This window comes from Phoenix dactylifera, unplaced genomic scaffold (assembly GCF_009389715.1).
Source record: "Phoenix dactylifera cultivar Barhee BC4 unplaced genomic scaffold, palm_55x_up_171113_PBpolish2nd_filt_p 001465F, whole genome shotgun sequence".
Classification (NCBI taxonomy): Eukaryota; Viridiplantae; Streptophyta; class Magnoliopsida; order Arecales; family Arecaceae; genus Phoenix; species Phoenix dactylifera.
In genome coordinates this window covers 52,053-58,077 of record NW_024068779.1, presented here as the reverse complement: position 1 = coordinate 58,077, position 6,025 = coordinate 52,053, and positions in this window count along the sequence as shown.

The window sequence follows — 6,025 nt, the reverse complement described above, 5'->3', positions numbered from 1 at the left end:
GGAGTCGACTCCCCAAAGTCTGGAGCTGACCTGGCACTTTTGGAGTCGACTCATCCCAAGGAATCCATAGATGTATTCTTCAACTTGGCTCACTCGAGTCGACTCGTGAATTCTGGGAGTCGACTCGGCGCTCAGAGCCTGAACTTTCGATCTTCTGTCTTTTGGCTCGTGCAGTCTTGGAGTCGACTTGAACTGTTCCGGAGTCGACTCGGCTCTCAGTATCCGAAAAACCGTCTTCTGTCTTTTTGGAGTAGCGCTGCCTTGGAGTCGACTCGAACTTTCTTGGAGTCGACTCGAACTTTCTTGGAGTCGACTCGCGTCTCAGAGACAAAAATACTGTCTTCTGTCTTTTTGGGATCGCGCTGTCTCGGAGTCGACTCGGCCTTTGCGGGAGTCGACTCGGCCCTCAGTGTCCGAGAGTTGCTCTCTGACTTTTGCCTTGTATTACACTGAGAGTCGACTCTTGCTTCCTTTGGAGTCGACCTGCCAACCATCGGAGTCGACTCGCGTTCCTCAGGAGTCGACTCGGCTCTCAGGGTCTAAAATACCTTCTCTGACTTTCTGTCTGTGACTCCCTGAAGTCGACTCATACTAGCCTGGAGTCGACTCGGCAAGCATCGGAGTCGACTCGCGCTCTTCAGGAGTCGACTCGCTGACAGGTTTTGAGTTGTACCTTTCTGTTCGTCTGTTTGTTCTCAGTCGGAGTCGACTCGTAATGCATAGGAGTCGACTCGAGCCTGTGCCAGTGCCTCTGATACGCTTGGAGTCGACTCGTAATATCCCGGAGTCGACTCGAGTCTCAGACTTTGGTTCATATAGGCTTCTTAACTTATCCAAATTGTCTTGAACCAAATCTAGAGACACTTGACCATAAATTAACTAAAATGTCACTGAAACACTAGATTGAATTCATTAGTAAACATAAGATATACTCAAATGCTTTGAGCTCATCAAAATCAAATATGGTTATAATCAATCACTCCACACTACCCACTGCAAACAACTGAGTGAAGGTAACTCCAATGCTATAACTCCTCACTCGACCATAACACTCCGAGCCCATCAATTTGGTAAACACCTGAGCTTCGATACGACTGATGTCGCCGGTTGAAAATGACTTTCTGATATGCTCTGAAATAAGGGATATAGCCGTGTCCTATATCTCTCAAAAAAAATCACATATTAATTTTTTTAAAAATAAAACTAATAAAAAATTATTGCATAAATCAAAGATGAATACATGCAACTCTATCTCTCGATTTTTTTGGGACAAAGTTGTCATCTCGGTAGGTATAAGTCATCCTATAAAACTCCACCTCACCAGGCTCCCTCCCATGCTCTTCCATCTATAATAAAAAGTATATTGGCAAGCTATATATCATGATGCATGCTTATGATACAAGAGTTTCAAAGAGTTTTAAAGAAACTTACAAATTCAGCTCCACGCCTCACATAACTCTTCGAGTCTGAAGTGTGAGGAACTGTTAGAGATACTCATGCAGCTCTACCAATGTCGAAATATGTCGGGCAAAAAAAAGTAAACAATGTAATATATTAAATATATTAAACATATTATAAGGTATTGAGAGAGTATACAACCTGTCCTCTTTCGAAAAACTAGTAGTGAACAAGCTCCCTCCACTGATAAGGGTATACATCAAGAGAACAAATACGAGCAACCTCCTCCTCTATCATACCCTCATCCTTCCAGTCCGCCTTCAACTTTGCTTTATATTCTTTCCATTTGCGGTTGAAGGACTTTAGTACCTAATCATGACATTCTAGAGGGAGCATAAACTTTCTCTACACCAAAGTAAAGAATGTTATAACAATATTAAATCAAAAAATTAAAATTATGATGGTAAGCAAATTAACATACAGTAGGTATCAAATTAACAATATAAATTCAAATCTTTACCTGTACAACTCTAAGTAGCTCAACTTTATACGAAGGAAGCATATCATTTCATTTTTGATAGTTGAGCGAACACAACTGACCCTTACACGCAACCGATCCTAGAAAACTTGATAAAAGGCTTCCAGCCTTCTTGATGGGCTGCCCTACTTCGTTGCATCGGATGACGATCTTTTTATCCTCACAAAGCTGCCACACATCTCTTACTCAACAGAATCCCCATGTCACCCTCACTGTAACAAACCAGGACCTCACCCAAAATGGCTAGCCGGAAGGTATTATTTAGGTTTCTTGATCCTGTATAAGTACCCAAGATCTACCCAGCGAATAATCGATGTGGGACTAAATACACGCCTGCACGAGTCCTTACATACTCCCCCCGTTTAAGCCCTGACGTCCTCGTTAGGCTAAGGGTTCATATCTATTCAAATCAAATCACAAATACCACGATTGGCCCGTGGTCAGCCCCAATGGATCCGTGCTGCAGTATTCCCTAGTCCACATAGATTATAGGTCGGATCCGCTCTGATACCATTTGTATCAACCCAGGACCTTACCCAAAATAGCTAGCCGGAAGGTATTATTTAGGTTCCTTGATCCTGTATAAGTACCGAAGATCTACCCAGCGAATAACCGATGTGGGACTAAACACATGCCTATACGGATCCTCACACTCACTCTCCCTTGTCTATCTATATATAATAAAATATCCATTAAAGCATTGAAGGCAAATTAATTAAAATAATTAGATTGTAATAGAACTTAATATATGAACTTAAATCAAATTACCCTAGATCTGTAAGTCATCCATAACAACCTCCTCGCCTGGATAATCAGCAGGAGGCTCGTGCTGAGATTGGAACTCGTGCTGAGACTTGAACTCAAGATGCTGGGGCTTATAGGGCTGCTAGGACCATAGGGACTGACTAAGCAGAAGAAGATCCCACCTGAGACTGCTGGAACTCCACATCTCTGAACAGTTTCCCTCGAGGCATGTTGTTACCCAGTATGCACGAAAAAAAAATCAATATCAGTTAAATAATAATTAAATACTAAATAAATTGCTAATAAAAAATAATTCATTCAATGTATACATCGTAAAAATTTTTTACTATTAAGAAATTGTACTCTTTCATTCAACATCCGTCCTAACCAAACTCGTAGCAATTAGTTCATCAGTTGGCACAACATTAAAAGGCATACACTAAGTATAAGTCTTATTATCCTCCTCTTCCAACCCTTTTTTCATATCATACAAGCCTAGGTTTAGTCTTAATAACAATAAACTGATCTTTATCTTTTGAGTCCTATACACAAAATACTTGTGGAGCTTGAGATAAAAAAATGAATGGATCATCTTTCAATAGCACACTATTATATATCAACCTTGAAAAATTTACAAGTGTGAAGCTATTTATGTCTTGCCTCAAATCTCTAAATGAGTTTATATCCACCCAATCACATCGAAATAGTACTACCATAAAATTTGCATAATAATCCAACTCATAAAAATTTGTTAAGGCATCATAATAAGTTTTTCCGTCCGTCTCAACCATAACCCCACCATTTTGGATTTTTCTAAATTTCTCACTTTTTAATATGAAATTTAAAATTATTTATAATGATCCCATCATATCTATTAACAATATTGTTCGGACCTCAAGCAATGACTATTAATTCATCAGAACAATTTATCTCCATCATCGTGGATACCTAAAAAATTATAGAAGTAATGATTAATTATTCAATGATAATGTCTACAGAAATTAAAAAAAGACTAATGTATTAAATGTCCAACCTGTTTGAATAACCATTCAGGAAATAACTCAACTAACCATCTTTCCTCAATCCTTGAAGTAGGATGAATGTTATTGTTGATGCTTTGCTAATTTACTGAAAATTCTTTGCACGATCAGAAACTCTTTAGTTAAGAATATTATATCTAATATTACAGCTCAAAATATTATAACCATACTAACTTGCGATACTCGGATATTATATCACTGTGAAGTAAAATATAGCGACGTGCCTGTGCCAATGATTTTTGGTTAAGAACAACACTTTTGACTGTCCCCAAAACTCTTCCAGCAGATGAGAACTTGTAAACTTCTGCATTCTCTATAATATCACAATTCATTTGAGCCGATTGAAAGCAATTTCAACACCTTCAAGATATCTCGAGCAAAATGTCAAACACTCCTCAGCAATATATCTTCCAGCAATCGAGCCCTTGGGATAGGCTGAATTGCGTATATAATCCTTTAAATGCACAAGAAACCTTCAACAAGAAATTTTTAAGATCAATATCAACACCAATATGATTTATAAATATGGACATTAGAGTTTAGATACATCACCTCTCAATAGAATACATCCATCGGTAGTGAACCAGTTCACTAAATTTAGCTTCCGCCGCTAAGTGAATGAGTAGATGAAACATAATGGTAAAAAATTCAGGAGAAAAGATATTTTCCATATGGTATAATATAAGTGCAACATTAGACTCCAATTGATCAAGTTTCTTAGGATCAAGAAATTTTGAACATAATGCCTTAAGAAATGATGACAACTAAGAAACAATTACAAGAACTTATTTCGGCATTGACGATCTTAAAGCCAATGAAAAAATATCTTGCATCAAAATTTGACCATCGTGACTTTTAAGATTTGAAAGTCTTTACTTTAAGATTTATGCATCGTGAAATATTCGATGCATACCCAATAGGAACCTTCATATTTTTCAGAATTATTAGAAAAAGATCTTTCTCTTGAGTAGATATTGTGTAATATGCAGAAGGTATAAAAAATTTATCATTGGCAAGCTCTTTCGGATAAAGCTCTTGTCTTATGCCCATGTCTTTCAGATCAAGAAGCGCTTTCAAGTTGTCTTTGGTCTTTCCATCAAGATTTAACAATGTTCTAATCAAGTTATCATAAGCATTCTTTTTTATATGCATGACATCAAGATTGTGTCGAAGAAGATTATACTCCCAATAAGATAAATAAAAAAAAATGTTTCTTTTTTTTCATAACTGTTTCTGTGTAGATGCTACCATTATGTCATCGTCATTTTTCTGTCCATATGCATTGTGATCATTCTCGAAAAAGTTGTCAGGATCCTTAAAAATATCTAATATTAACCCTTCCTTCATTGAGCTATCAACATCCTCTCTTCTTCTCTTCTTCGAACATTTGGAGATCTTACCGGGTATATAATTGGTGCCATACATTTGTCTAAGAGCTTCAATTCCAGTTAGTGGAATAGGGGCAAATCACAACTCTGTGGTACCATCAAATAGATCATTCTGAAATCGAAATGAGGTTTGCTTCTAACCATCGACGATGGCCCATATAACAGAACTTTTCTTTATATTTTAACCAATACGAATGGGTTATATCTCCATAAGAAGGACATGCAATACACCCCATAGTGCTCCAACTAAATAAATTAGCATATGCAGAAAAATTATTGATGTCCAAATAAGAGCTGCATGCAATTTAAAAGTTTGGCCAGTGAAAGCATCAAATGCATCAATACCCTTCCATAACTATTTCAATTCTTCTATTAAAGGCTGCAAAAAAAAATTAATATCATTACCTGGGCCCTTATCACCTAGAATAACTATTGACAAAATAAGTGAAGACTGTTTCATATACGTCCATGGTGGCAAATTATATCGAACCAAAAGAAGGGGGGAAGATGATCATATTAGAAAGTTGGGCATGTTGAGGTAAATTCCATTATACCTTACCACATTCAAAAGAAGCTCAGCATGATAAAGCAAGTATTCTATTCTAGCATAACACAATAATGCTTCCAAAGGAGTTCAGCAGTAACTTCACCTAGATAATCATATCAGTGCTTTATAAAGGGTAGAGTTCCAATAATGAGTGAAAACAAACAAAATTTGATTGTATAATCAGATAAAACATGAAACAAGAGAAAGAACAAATTCCTAAACAATTCGATTATAAAATCAAAAGAAAATCCAAAAAATTCAAAATTTAAGGATCGAAGCAAGAGAAGAAGATACCAAACCTGGCCTTGTCCTTGTCCTTGCCGGCTCCAAAATTCAAATGCCCTGTGAGTGCAGAGTAAGAAGTTTAGGA